The sequence below is a fragment of the Somniosus microcephalus genome, chromosome 27 (genome assembly GCF_052327205.1).
Source record: "Somniosus microcephalus isolate GS21.2 chromosome 27, FLI_Smic_1.0, whole genome shotgun sequence".
NCBI classification, from domain to species: Eukaryota; Metazoa; Chordata; class Chondrichthyes; order Squaliformes; family Somniosidae; genus Somniosus; species Somniosus microcephalus.
Genome location: NC_141013.1, coordinates 5,798,608 through 5,813,632, shown reverse-complemented (window position 1 = coordinate 5,813,632; position 15,025 = coordinate 5,798,608). Strand labels below are relative to the sequence as shown.

General features: G+C 48.5%; 1 long non-coding RNA gene across 1 annotated transcript; it reads right to left on the bottom strand.

Annotated features, from left to right (window-relative positions):
* Positions 1–1,251: 1,251 nt before the first annotated feature.
* LOC147099936 (uncharacterized) lies at positions 1,252–14,742 on the bottom strand. The gene is made up of 2 exons (XR_015073851.1): positions 14,627–14,742; positions 1,252–1,391 (listed from the first exon to the last, which is right to left on the bottom strand). It is a non-coding gene; the product is annotated as an uncharacterized LOC147099936 (long non-coding RNA).
* Positions 14,743–15,025: the final 283 nt, after the last annotated feature.

Here is a 15,025-nt window from a genome sequence, read left to right as displayed (position 1 = left end):
AAGGCAGTGCTGTGGGCAGTCTTGGAGAGAAGGGGCAAGATGTCCTGGCAACTAGAATGAATGAATGTACCAACTTGACAACATTTCATTGAAAATCCACTAGTCCTGTTCTAAAGCAAAGGGTGTGGGAGGCAGAGTCTCCCTGGTAATATATTTTGCGAAACACACTGTCCTGCATTTTTTTTTAAATTTGAGGATGAATTGCTTCCATTTTCCCCACCATGTCCAGTGCCAGCTATGGTCAAGAAACTGAGGGAGAGCGGCGAAGGTTCACCAGACTGATTCCTGGGATGGGGGGACTGTCGTATGAGGAGAGATTGGGTCGACTAGGCCTATATTCACTAGAGTTTAGAAGAATGAGAGGGGATCTCATTGAAAGGTATAAAACAGACTGGGTGCAGGGAGGATGTTTCCCCTGGCTGGGGGGTCTAGAACCAGGGGTCAGAGTCTCAGGATACGGGGTAGGACATTTAGGACTGAGATGAGGAGAAATTTCTTCACTCAGAGGGTGGTGAACCTGTGGAATTCTCTACCACAGAAGGCTGTGGAGGCCAAGTCACTGAATATATTTAAGAAGGAGATAGATAGATTTCTAGACACAAAAGGCATCAAGGGGTATGGAGAGAGAGCGGGAATATGGTATTGAGATAGAGGATCAGCCATGATCATATTGAATGGCGGAGCAGGCTCGAAGAGCCGAATGGCCGACTCCTGCTCCTATTTTTCTATGTTTCTATGCTTCTACGAGGAGTCAACCTGCTCGCCGAGGTTTCTTCTGCACAACTTCCTAGCAGAGTTTTGGATGAGCTCAAGTCTTCGGAGGGTGCAAGATGCGAGGCCGACCAGGAGAGAGTTGGAACAGTCGAGCAATGTCCCCCTTTAAGCTGCGTGGCCGGGCAACGCTCCGGGGGTCCCGCGCAGCCGGTGAGCCGGCTTTCAAATTGGGGAAAAAAAACAACGCACGCGCGGACTACTGAACAGAACACACAGCCCGTTAAAGGGGCCAACCCGGCCAAACAAACAAAAAATTAAAGGGAATACTGGTCTGGAGGTAAAAGCAAGGACGAGGGTTTCAGCAGCAGAGGGGCTGAGGCAGGGGCGGAGACGGGCGATGTTACGCAGGCGGAAGTAGGCGGTCTTTGTGAGGGGGAGGATATGGGATCGGAAGCTCAGTTCAAGGTCAACTAGGATGCTGAGTTTGCAGACACAGTAAAGCCACAGTAAACACATTACTCCACAGTGACAACACCCTTTTAATTTGCCATAAATGCATTTTTATTAGCCTGCATTGCATGAAAGACGTTTATCCCTTTAACTAATAGATCGGAGTAGAGTAATCATTCTCTCGTTCTCCTCCTTGGTTGTCTCCTATTCCATCTAAAGTTGTAAACCTGTAAAAGTAATTTGAGACAATCAAATACTGTAACTCGGGTTCCACAAAGGCACAATAAGTCATCGAGCAGAATAAGACACAAGGGTTTTATAAATTCAAAGGCTGCCATTAAAAATATTGCCATTGCAGTGAAATAGCTTTCATGATGGCCGTTAACCTCTATCAGGAGCCAGTGAGTTGGCCCAGATGGCTCCTTGTCCTGTATTTTTTTCCCATTTACCCAATGATGTGCTTTGAGTTCAATTAATTTGCTGTACAGCTGATCTTCAATGGGGTTTCTGCTTTCGGTGTAAAGTATCGTGTTCATTTTCCATCTCTTTCCCTTTCTTCCGGTCTCCCTCTATCATCCCCGTAGCTGCCACCAAGGGGAAGACGGTGACCTTGCGGCTCCATTCCCGGTAGCAAGGAGATGAGATGGGACGGAGAGGGTGATGCCCTGGGTTGGGAGAAGCTGGTAACTCAGCCTCCTCCGCTCCCCGTGGGGCTTGCTGGGCTGGACCTCCAACAGGGTGTCTGAGTCCCTTACTCCACTCATGGGGCAGGGTGACGTGAAGCTTGACATACTACCGTTGTGTGGTTGAGTGCATTTAGATAGATGTGCTGGTTAGGTCACAACTGGAGTATTGCGTCCAGTTCTGGTCACCACACTTTAGGAAGGATGTGAAGGCCCTTGAGAGGGTGCAGAGGAGATTTACCAGAATGGTTCTGGGGATGGGGATCTTAGCTACAAGGACAGGTTGGAGAAGCATAGAAACATAGAAGATAGGAGCAGGAGTAGGCCATTCGGCCCCTCGAGCCTGCACCGCCATTCAATGCGATCATGGCTGATCATCCAAATTCAGTACCCTGTCCCTGCTTTCTCCCCATATCCCTTGATCCCTTTAGCCTTAAGAAATATGTCTAACTCCTTCGTGAAGCTGGGTTTGTTTTCACTAGAGCAAAGGAGGTTGAGGGGTGATTTGATAGAGGTGGACAAGATTATGACGGGTTTGGATAGGCTAGACGGGGAAAGGCTGCTCCCACTAGTTGATGGTACAAGGACTAGGGGACACAGATTTAAGGTTTTGGGCGAGAGATACAGGGGGGATGTGAGGAAAAAATGTTTTATGCAGCGAGTGGTGAGGACCTGGAACTCGCTGCCGACGGAAGTGGTGGAAGCGGAGACACTCAATGTTTTCAAGGGGAGACTGTATCGGCACTGGAGGGAAATAAACTTGCAGGGATACGGGGATAGAGCGGGGGAATGGGAGTGACTGGATTGCTCTACAGAGAGCCGGCACCGACTCAATGGGCCGAACAGCCTCCTTCTGTGCTGTTATGATGCTATGACTCTGTGTCTTAATGCTTCTGCAACCAATTAGAATCCTTTTATAATGTGCTCTTTGTATGGTTCGCAAACACCTTTATAAAAGAAAAAAGAAAGACTTGCATTTCTACAGCGCTTTTCACAACCTCAGGACATCCCAAAGCGCTTTACAGCCAATGAAGTACTTTTGAAGTCTTGTCACTGTTGTAATGTAGGAAACGTGGCAGCCAATTTGCACACAGCAAGCTTCCACAAACAGCAATGAGACAATGAGCAGATAATCTGTTTTAATGATGTTGGTTGAGGGATAAATATTGGCCCAGGACACCGGGGAGAACTCCCCCTGCTCTTCTTCAAAATAGTGCCATGGGATCTTTTACATCCACCTGAGAGAGCAGACGGGGCATTGGTTTAATCCGAAAGACGACACTTCCAACAGTGCAGCACTCCCTCAGCACTGGGAATTCAGGAGAAACTTCTTTACCCAGAGAGCGGTGAGAATGTGAAACTCGCTCCCACAGGGAGCGGTTGAAGTGAATGGTATAGATGCATTTAATGGGAGGCTGGACAAGCATATGAGGGAGAAGGGAATAGAGGGTTATGCTGGTAGATTTAGATGAGGAAAGCCGGGAGGAGGCTCGAGTGGAGCATAAACGCCGGCATGGACTGGTTGGGTCGAATGGCCTGTTTCTGTGCCGTATATCCTGTGCAATCCTATGGACTGGGAGTGCCAGCCTGGATATTTGTGCTCAAGTCTCTGGAGCGGGACTTGAACCCACAACCTTCTGACTCAGAGGCGAGGGTGCTGCCCACTGAGCCACGACTGACATAAAGGAGGCAAATCAGCAGAGCCAGCTGGTGTATTGCGAGCAGAATATGTCGATACTATTCAGGTATCAACATTTTGAGGGTTGCACAACTAGAGTTGGCAATTATGTTGCTCACTACGCAACACATCCCTCCTTATTGAATCAACATTTAGCCGAGTGTCTGTGGAGAATCTTCAAATTCATTGACAATTTAAGATGCAGAACATAAGTTAGGAAAATTGCAATCAGATGGTGATAAAAGGAGCTGTTTATGATTAAAACAGCTCAGCTGAAACTCCTTTAAAACAAAGGGACGACTGGAATGTTTACCCTTAGTATTTTCTAACAGCAAGATCCAGGTTTAAGTAGCTTCATAAATCTTGATTTGATTTATTTTTGAAGAAGGATTTTGCTCCCTGATGTGCTGTATGATAGATACGGATGAGGGAGTCCAACTCAGCCCATCTTAGCTCGCCTGTCCAGAATAAACCTGACGGTTCCCCCGCAGTGCTGCATCTAACTGTTTCGTAAATGATTCCAGGGATTTGCCCCGATACGCAGAGGTCCGCTCCACATGCTGACCAGATGAATCATCAGATAGCCTTGCTCTTTGGAAACCAGTGCCAATTAGGGCCAGTTTTGTGGCGTGGGCTATACGTTAGCCACTAGTCACATGTGGTCAATTGAGAATCCAGATGTGGTTAACTGCATTTCTGATTAAGAAATAAAAATGAGTAAAAGAGCCCGTTGTTGATCATTTCATCTCAAGTCACATGGCGTGTGTATGTTATACTTTAAACTGTGCGTTTGTTGGTAAAATAGTAAAATGAAAAGTAGGGAGTGTGAGTATTTTATGATCGTTGTGACTGCTTTACTTCCTTGGTTACTGAATTTTGTTTTCTTATTCATTCTCGGGATGTGGGTGTCGCTGGCAAGGCCAGCATTTATTGCCCATCCCTAATTGCCCTTGAGAATGTGGTGGTGAACCGCCTTCTTGAACCGCTGCAGCCCGTGTGGTGAAGGTGCTCTCACAGTGCTGTTAGGGAGGGAGTTCCAGGATTTTGACCCAGCGACGATGAAGGATTGGCAATATATTTCCAAGTCAGGGTGGTGTGGGTGACTTGGAGGGGAACTTGGAGGTGGTGGTTTTCCCATGCGCCTGCTGCCCTTGTCCTTCTAGGTGGAAGCAGTCGCGGGTTTGGGAGGTGCTGTCGAAGAATGATGGGAGATGTTTGTTAAGTCATCAAAGAGATGACAGAACCACGCAGTGAGATGAATTGGACAGTAAATTCTGAAGTTACTCTCCAATGTGGGAAAGGTGGGACAGAGATTGGGCTACAACACGATAGTGCTGATTCTCCGACCTACTCCCGCTCACTACGATTGAATTACATGCTTGATGTTCTCCCCAAGTATGGTAGTTTTGGCCTAAGCTGACATATCCCAGCTCCATGTAAACTCCAGAACAGATAATACTGTGACAGGACCAGTTAGCACAGGAGAGCCAAGTGTCTTGCCCAATGCTGCCAGATTACTTCAGATCTTCAATGTACAAAACTTTTTAATCGCATGGGTTGAATGTCAAGTTTCTGTCATGATTGATCAATGTATTATGGCATGACATTCTCTAGCATGACATTTCAAAAGGAGCCCGGAGACTGGCTCATCATCAGTTCATCTGGGTTGTAAAGACTGTTTCAGGCAACGTGGCAGGAAGGGTGCACAGTGTCCCACTTTTGCCAACATATTGTATAATGTAACACATGTGGAAGGTGGCTGGCAGTAGTAGCCAGGAGCCGATTGAGTCATAGTGACAGGCTAAACAGAGCATGAATAACCTGCTGTGCAGCTGAGGGGACCTTGGGGGAAGAGAGGGAAGAGAATGGATGGAAGAAGCTCAAACCTAGCTTCATTTTCAACTCTGTTGTAAATATTCTCAGTTTTTTTGCACTATTATTTATTAAGAATGAACTTGCATTTTCTATAGCGCCTTTCACAACCTCAGGACATCCCAAAGTGCTTTACAGCCAACGAAGCACTTTTGAAGTGTAGTCACTGTTGTAATGTAGGAAACGCAGCAGCCAATTTGCGCACAGCAAGCTCCCACAAACAGCAATGAGATAAATCTGTTTTAGTGATGTTGGTTGAGGACGAGGACTCCCCTGCTCTTCTTCGAAATAGTGCCGTGGGATCTTTTACATCCCCAGAGGGCAGACGGGGCCTCAGTTTAACATCTCAGCCGAAAGATGGTACCTCCGACAGTGCAGCACTCCCTCGGCACTGCACTGGGAGGTTCAACACGGAATATGTCCCAAGAGTGGGGACTCTGGACCCATGACCTTCTGACTCAGGTGAGAGTGCTACCCACTGAATCATGGTTGACACCTAAAGCCAATGTCCTTTGCCTGCAAAGTCCCAGCGTCTCGCCCCTTCCCCCTTCCTTTACCCCCATTTCGCCTTTGAGTCGGCAACACCGATGGAGCAAAGCTAGAAAATTCAACCTTTCCCCAGTCAGCAAGTTCCAGCCCAGCTCCAGTGAGCTGAGCAATAAAGTGACTGGCGAGGTTTCAAGCAATCCTTAACCTGCTGACTAAACAGGAACGTTGGACATTTATACAGTGAACAACACCAATAAATATCAATTCGTTTATCGTTTCATTGCATCAACCGTTCATTGACATCCTCCCTCCTTCCCGGCCTCATCCAATCCTTTGTGGCTTGCTGCACTCCTCGCCACCTCGCCCTTTATCATAGAGTCAAAGAATCTTACAGCACAGGAGGCCATTCAGCCCATCGTGCCTGTGCCGGCACTTTGAAAGAGCTCTCCAATTAGTCCAGCTCCCCTCACTCTTTCCCCATAGCACCTTATCTCCACCAAAGCATTATCTTTTATTTCTTTATCGGTTTCATTGCCTCTAATTAAAGTTCCAAACACTTGTTGCTTAATGAGAAATTAATTTAGTGTGAGTTAGCAAAAATCTATTTGCCAAACAGAGAAATGCCTTTGAGTGCATGGCACACACCCAAATGATTCCAAGAAATGGTGGCACTCAGATATTGGACTTACTTTGCAAGGGGCACCAGGGGTGGAATTGCTATCTGTCACTTTGTTTCGATCAGACTGATTTTGCCACATTTCACTGTGAATTATATCATTGCATTATCACCTTCAGAAATCCCTAAAATCCTATTTGATTGACTGCTCAGAGTGTGTCCCTTTAATTCTTCCCATCCCGTGCCCCGCACCTTCCCTCCCCCTCCCCATTATGTTCTCTGAGACATTCTCTACATGGGGTGGGGGGGGGGTATATAAATGTAAGTTGTTGCTACATGCCTTGACAAATACTTTTTGACCATATCTCTTTAATACATATTTCCATAATACGAGCTAAAATTTTTAATGTCAGTTACTTTTTTTGTCAGATTGTTTTAAAATTAAAGATTTTTTTTACACCAATGCTTGCTGGAATGTTTGGATACATGTGATGGCGGAAGGTGTCACAGTCAGCTTGGTGATTGTACAATTGTGTCAGCTTGGCTCAGTGGGTAGCATTCCGCCTCCCAGTCAGAAGGTTGTGAGTTCAAGTCTCACTCCAGGCTGACATTCCCAGTACAGTACTGAGGGAGCTGCACTGTCGGAGGGGCAGTACTGAGGGAGCTGCACTGTCGGAGGGGCAGTACTGAGGGAGCGCTGCACTGTCGGAGGGGCAGTACTGAGGGAGCTGCACTGTCGGAGGGGCAGTACTGAGGGAGCTGCACTGTCGGAGGGGCAGTACTGAGGGAGCGCCGCACTGTCGGAGGGGCAGTACTGAGGGAGCGCCGCACTGTTGGAGGGGCAGTACTGAGGGAGCGCTGCACTGTCGGAGGGGCAGTACTGAGGGGGCTGCACTGTCGGAGGAGCAGTACTGAGGGAGTGCCGCACTGTTGGAGGGGCAGTACTGAGGGAGCTGCACTGTCGGAGGGGCAGTACTGAGGGAGCGCCGCACTGTCGGAGGGGCAGTACTGAGGAAGCGCAGCACTGTCGGAGGGGCATTACTGAGGGAGTGCCGCACTGTCGGAGGGCAGTACTGAGGGAGCGCCGCACTGTCGGAGGGGCAGTACTGAGGGAGTGCCGCACTGTCGGAGGGGCAGTACTGAGGGAGCGCCGCACTGTCGGAGGGGCAGTACTGAGGGAGCGCCGCACTGTCGGAGGGGCAGTACTGAGGGAGTGCCGTACTGTCGGAGGGGCAGTACTGAAGGGGTTGCACTGTCGGAGGGGCAGTACTGAGGGAGTGCCGCACTGTTGGAGGGGCAGTACTGAGGGAGCTGCACTGTCGGAGGGGCAGTACTGAGGGAGCGCCGCACTGTCGGAGGGGCAGTACTGAGGGAGCACAGCACTGTCGGAGGGGCAGTACTGAGGGAGCGCCGCGCTGTCGGAGGGGCAGAACTGAGGGAGCGCCGCACTGTCGGAGGGGCAGTACTGAGGCAGTGCTGCTCTGTCAGAGGTGCCGTCTTTCGGATCAAATGATAAACCAAGGCCCTGTTCGTTTGTGCCGATGGCTTTCAAGAAAACATTATATAGTACTACAGTCCCCACCGCTTATGCCATCCGGGTTTATCACGCGCAACCACTATGTCAAGCATGTAGTGCTAACCCTGTGCCAGGACCATAGGAATCAATTACAAATGTGCCACTTATAACCTATTAAGCGCACTGGTTATTTCGGGCAGTTCAACAAGCTCTTCAATAATTTGCACCTCGTTAATCCCGTATTTGTGTAATTGGTCCTTTGTCTTGATAATTGGTTTCATCAAAATAGAGCCGTGAGGGGAAAGAGAGTAACACACAATCCTAGCGGGCCATGGATTCATACACTGCCGTTTAAGTTTAACATCTGGATATTGTTTGATTTCAGCCTGTTGAGAATATGTTACCTAGTGTCAGCTGTGGCGCAGTGGGTCGTGCTCTCTCTCTCTCGCCTCTGAGTCAGAAGGTTGTGGGTTCAAGTCCCACTCCAGGGACTTGAGCACATAAAGCTAGGCTGACACTCCCAGTGCAGTACTGAGGGACAAATGTAAGAAATCACACAACACCAGGTTATAGTCCAACAGCTTTATTTGAAATCACAAGCTTTCGGAGCGCTGCTCCTTCGACAGGTGAAGTGGAGAGATGCATAAAAACACAGCTTATATAGTCAGAGAATAATGTCAGATGTTTACAGGTAATCTTTCTAACTGCCATTTATCACACCTCGGCAGAGAGATAATCACAGCAATCAAAGGTGTAAATGGTGTCCAAACAGGTCAGTCAGGAAAACATTACATCAAAGAACAATGAGGTGGGGTCACAAGGGGTCAAATGTTGCAGATGCTTGGGTCTGTATGAAAAACAAAAAAACAGACAAAAAACATTTTTTTTTTGCTGGAAATCACAGCAGGTCTGGCCGCATCTGTGTGGAGAGAACAAGCCAACGACGACTCGAGTCTGGATGACCCTACGTCAGGTGGGGTTACATGTAGCGTGACATGAATCCAAGATCCCGGTTCAGGCCGCCCTCATGGGTGCGGAACTTTGCTATCAGTTTCTGCTCGATGATTTTGCGTTGTCGTGTGTCTCGAAGGCCGCCTTGGAGAATGCTTACCCGAAGATCGGAGGCTGAATGTCCTTGACTGCTGAAGTGTTCCCCGACTGGGAGGGAACACTCCTGCCTGGCGATTGTTGCGCGGTGTCCGTTCATCCGTTGTCGCAGTGTCTGCATGGTCTCGCCGATGTACCATGCTCCGGGGCATCCTTTCCTGCAACGTATGAGGTAGACAACGTTGGCCGAGTCACATGAGTATGTACCATGTACCTGGTGGGTGGTGTCCTCACGTGTGATGATGGTATCTGTGTTGATGATCTGGCATGTCTGAGGGAGCGCTGCACTGTCAGAGGTGCCGTCTTTCGGATGAGACGTTAAACCGAGGCCCCGTCTGCTCGCTCAGGTGGACGTAAAAGATCCCATGGCACTATTTCGAAGAAGAGCAGGGGAGTTCTCCCCAGTGTCCCGAGGCCAATAGTTATCCCTCAACCAACATCACTAAAACAGGTTATCCGGTCATTATCACATTGCTGTTTGTGGGAGCTTGCTGTGAGCAAATTCGCTGTCGCGTTTCCCACATTACAATGGCGACTCCACTTCAAAAAGTACCTCATTGTCTGTAAAGCGCTTTGAGACATCCGGTGGTCGTGAAAGGCGCTGTAGAAATGCAAGACTTTCTTTAGCTTCAGTCTGTTAGAGTAACGAAATGAGGAGGCTTAACCTATTCCAGTTGTGACGAAAGGTCATCGACCTGAAACGTTAACTCTGTTTCTCTCTTTACAGATGTTGCCTGACCTGCTGAGTTTCTCCAGCATTTTCTGTTTTTATTTCAGATTTCCAGCATCTGCAGTATTTTCTTTTTGGCTTAACCTATTATGGTTACGTGTATAGCCGGCACATCACATGAACACCAACACATCCACTACAAGCGATGGGGATTATATTTGAAGTGGAGGAGGGACTTCTCCCAGTACCCTGAGTAATGCTTGTCCCTCAACAAACACCATAAAAAGCTCATTAACAGGTATCTCATCTCATTTACATAAGAACATAAGACGTAGGAGCAGGAGTCGGTCATTCGGCCCCTCGAGCCTGCTCCGCCATTCAATAAGATCATGGCTGATCTGATCTTGGCCTCAACTCCACTTCCCTGCCCACTCCCCATAACCCTTGACTCCCTTATCGTTCAAAAATCTGTCTGTCTCCACCTTAAATATATTCAATGACCCAGCCTCCACAGCTCTCTGGGGAAGAGAATTCCAAAGATTCACGACCCTCTGAGAGAAGAAATTTCTCCTCATTTCTGATTTAAAAGGGTGCCCCCTTATTCTGAAATTATGCCCCCTAGTTCTAGATTCCCCACGAGGGGAAACATCCTCTCTGCATCTACCCTGTCAAACCCCTTCAGAATCTTATGGGGGGAAAATTGAGTCGCACCCCACTTGGGGCGCTAACTTCGCCGGGGCCCCCGCGGCCGAAATTCATTGGTAGCGCCCCAAGAGGGAGGCGGGGCGCTACTGGAAGTGCTCCGCCTCCCTCTAGGGGCGCTGCTGTGGCACGTCGCGCCGCGGTACTGCAGGCCTTCCTCCCCTTATTAAAGGGGAGGGGCCGAGCGCAGCGCGACCCGGGACCCACCTGGGCCACCAGGGATCAGAGTGTCGGCAAAAGAGCCCGACACTCAAGAGAAGTGCCAGGCTCACGGAGCGCAGCCGGCACTCCGCGGGGGGGCAGAGGGGGCAGGTGCTGGCAGGCAGCCAGCAACAAAAATGGCCGCCCGGCACCTTCCCTTTAAGTTAGGCCCCCCCTGACCCCATTGGACATAGTGTCCGGCAGTAAGTCAGGGGACGCTACCAGATATCGCAGCCGGGGCGTGAGCGGGGCACTGTGTATGGCAATGACGTCATCGCCAGCGGCGCAGCGCCACAGGGCACTAACGTTTTCCGCCGCTGCTAACCTCCCGCTGAATTTCGCGGGAGGCGTTGGCGACGCCGCGCCCGGGTGCTAGTTGCTTTGCGCCCTCTTAGGGCACTAATGTGAGGCGCAAAGCAACTGAATTTTTAGGCCTATATGTTTCAATAAGATTCCCTCTCATTCTTCTAAACTCCAATGAGTATAGGCCCAACCTGCTTTCTTCATAAGACAGCCCCTTCATCTCTGAAATCAACCTTGTGAACCTTCTCTGAACTGCCTCCAAAGCAAGTATATCCTTCCTTAAATAAGGAGACCAAAACTGTACGCAGTTTGCTGTTTGTGGGTCCTCGGTGTGTGAACATAGGATCAGCAGTAGGCCATTTGGCCCCTCGAGCCTGTACCACCCTGTGGTAAACCACTGTCATACCTGTCTGTGTCTGTATGTGTATTCCACTAGGTACAGGTCTGGACATGCCTCGGCTGACTCCTCCCACTATTCCAGGTATATAAGTGACTACCTCCCAGTCCCTTAGTATTCTGGACGGGTCGACCACTCGAGACAAGACCTTCATTCTTTAGTTAATAAAAGCCTGATTGTTACTCGCTCAACTTCAGTCTTTTGAGTAATTGATGGCGCATCACACCCTACAATGAGATCATGGCTGCTCTGTATCCTAACTCCATCTCCCTGGCATGGCTCCATATCCCTTAATACCCTTGGCCAGCAAAACATACTGAGCTCCGATTTAAAATTATTAATTGAACTAGCCTCTGCCGCTTTTGTGCAGGAGCGAGTTCCACACTTCTACCGTCCTTTGCTTGAAGGTGTATTTCCAAACTTCTCTCCTGAAAACTGCCAGGTGCCTCGTGCCTGCCTAACGGTGGCCACACTTCAAAGGTAACTCATTGGCTTTGGGACTCACTGAGGATGTGACAAAGTGCTATATAAATGCAAGTCCTTTCTTACTTAATAACAGCCACTGCATTTCACAGTCAATCATTGTAGGTGGGGTGCTTTGGGATGTTTGAGAGATGCGATAAGCCGGTGTATAAATGCTTTATTTCTCATGTTCACCATTCAAACCCAATTGCACCATTTCTCAAAAGCCGCAGCCATAAATTCACCTGATCTCCCCAAATACTAAAAGCAAACTGTTTTAAAAACACTTAAAGATGATTAGTTCTTAGTGATATAATTCACTTTAATCTTTTAACGTTTGTTGGTATTTGCTTGCAAGCAGTTGCAACAAGTACATAATTATCACACTAATTAAGCTGCCGAACACACACTTCCTACAAGTACACCTTGGAAGGAATAACATGCCCAATCCATTAGCATCTGCTGTAAGATTATTAATCACCTAACAGGCAATTAGCAAGCTGTTACAATCCTTACTCTGGTATGTAAATAAATTCCTGGGTTAATTCTGTCCTTTGATAATAAGGTAAACATTATTAAAATGTGCTCGCAGACACTGCAAACGATCACTGCTGTTAATTACACCACGACATTACAATGCTGTGTATTCCTGAGACTGCAGAGAATTACACTCTTAAAATAAATAAATTGGTATATGTCATGTGTTGCACGTGTAAATTGCACACCTGTTTACCTGGAGCGCTGATGGACATCTTCTTAGGCAGTCCCTCGGCACTGAGGATGACTTGCTTCCACACTAAAAATGAGTTCTCAGGTGACTGATGAGTCCAATGCGGGACCTACAGTCTCTGTCACAGGTGGGGCAGACGGTGGTTGAAGGGGCGGGTGGGTGGGGTGCTTGGGTTGACGTGCGCTCCTTGCGCTGCCTGCGCTTGGCTTCCGCTTGCTCCCGGCGAAGAGACTCGAGGTGTTCGGCGCCTTCCCGGATGCTTCTCCTCCACTTTGTGTGGTCTTGGGCCAGGGATTCCCAGGTGTCGATGGGGATGTTACACTTTTCAAGGAGGCTTTGAGGGTGTCCTTGAAGAGTTTCCTCTGCCCACCTGGGGCTCTCTTGCCGTGCCGGAGCTCCGAGTAGAGCGCTTGTTTTGGGAGTCTCGTATCGGGCATGCGGACAATGTGACCCGTCCATCGGAGCTGATCGAGCGTGGTCAAAGCTTCGATGCTGGGGATGTTGGCCTGGTGCGCCTATCCTGCCAATGGATTTGCAGGATCTTGCGGAGGCAGCGTTGGTGGTACCTCTCCAGTGCTTTGAGGTGCCTGCTGTACATGGTCCATGTCTCTGAGGCATACAGCAGGGCGGGTATCACTGCTGCTCTGTAGACCATGAGCTTAGTGCCGGGTTTGAGGTCCTGGTCTTCAAACACTCTCTTCCTCAGGCTGATATAAATATAGCCGTTAACACAATACTGTGAGTGTGCGTGGGGAGATATATTCGATTTTGTTCTGTCCTGCCCTGAATATGCTGCTTTGTGTCGTGGGCACAGTTCCACAGGCACTGACAACCCCCACAGTATCCCACCGAAAAAGCCATTCTTCATACACAGTATTGACTTTTGCTACGTCATCCATCAACTCCAAATTATCCAAAACCCTGCCATTTGCATCCTGTCCCGCACTAAACCCTATTTAATCCATCTTCCGGATGAGACGTTAAACCGAGGCCCCTTCAGCTCACTCAGGTGGACGCTAAAGATCCCACGGTCACTATTTCGAAGAAGAGCAGGAGTGAGTTCTCCCCGGTGTCCTGGGCCAATATTTATCCCTCAACCAACATCACTAAAACAGATTATCTGGTCATTATCACATTGCTGTGTGTGGGAGCTTGCTGTGAGCAAATTGGCTGCTGCATTTCCGACATTACAACAGTGACTACACATCAAAGGTATTTCATTGGCTGTAAAGCGCTTTGGAACGTCCTGAGGTTGTGAAAGGCGCTATAGAAATGCAAGTCTTTCTTTTCTTTTTGATTGGGAATGTGATGTTATTTACTTTCAGATTTTAGTTCATTCATAAAGTTCATTGCAGCTTGTTCCATTGGCCTCATCATTGAAGTAATACAAACTGAGTCAAATCAGTGGCTGATATTAGTAATCCGGTCTCTCCACGGCAACCAGCAGAATTATTGGTATACAAATTAGCTGCAGATGGGGCAAGAAGAGGTGACATTAACTGGCGTCCTTGCTGGAATGTGCACATTAGCGGATATCAAGCGAGGGCAAGATTGAGCTCGGCCTGTGATGCATTGCCTGGTTGAATATCCTGTTGGTGCTCACCGCCTGGGCTCACGCGTCAAGAATGGCCAATTGGATGGCTGCGATGGAACGCACCCCAGTACGAACCAGCACCTTCAGGAGAGGAGGGGAACGGAAGTGGTGAAGGTGTAATGGTGTGGGGGCCCCGATACTGCAGTTTACACACAGTCAGAACATGCAAAAACCCACAACCACCACAGGCCAGGAGGCTGTGCAAGAAAGAAAGACAGACTCGCATTTCTACAGTGCGTTTCACCACCTCAGGACGCCCCAAAGAGCTTTACAGCCACTGATGTATTTTTAAAGTGTAGTCACTGTTGTAGGAAACGCGGCAGCAAAATTGCCTACATTACAACAGTGACCACACTTCAAAAAGTACTTAATTGGCTGTAAAGCACTTTGGGTTGTCCTGAGGTCGTGAAAGGTGTTATATAGAAAAGAAAGACTTTCTTACTTTTAAAACACTTCTCAAAGCACATCTCTTCGGCCAAGCTTCGGTCACTTCTGGTGCTCTCATTCCTCTTCTTTCCCTCTGTGAAGTGCCTTGGAGCATTTTCTTGTACTAATGGCCCTATAGAAATGAGAGTTACAACTTGTCATAGAATCAGCCTCATTGATGGTCAGAACCTGTAATTTATCTGGAAGCAAAAGCAATTTATTTTCCTGGATTTATAGTTTCACTGCATTCCAAGAGAATCTGTAGAAAGTGTCCAAGTGTCAAGATCTCAAAAAAATTAACTGCGGCAATTGTTACTGGTGCTCCGAATACGGCCCAATGTGTGAGGAGACCATCACAGAGATGGACGCACCACGAGGCCGGGATTGAGGCTAGGGGCTCCAGGAGGAAACAACA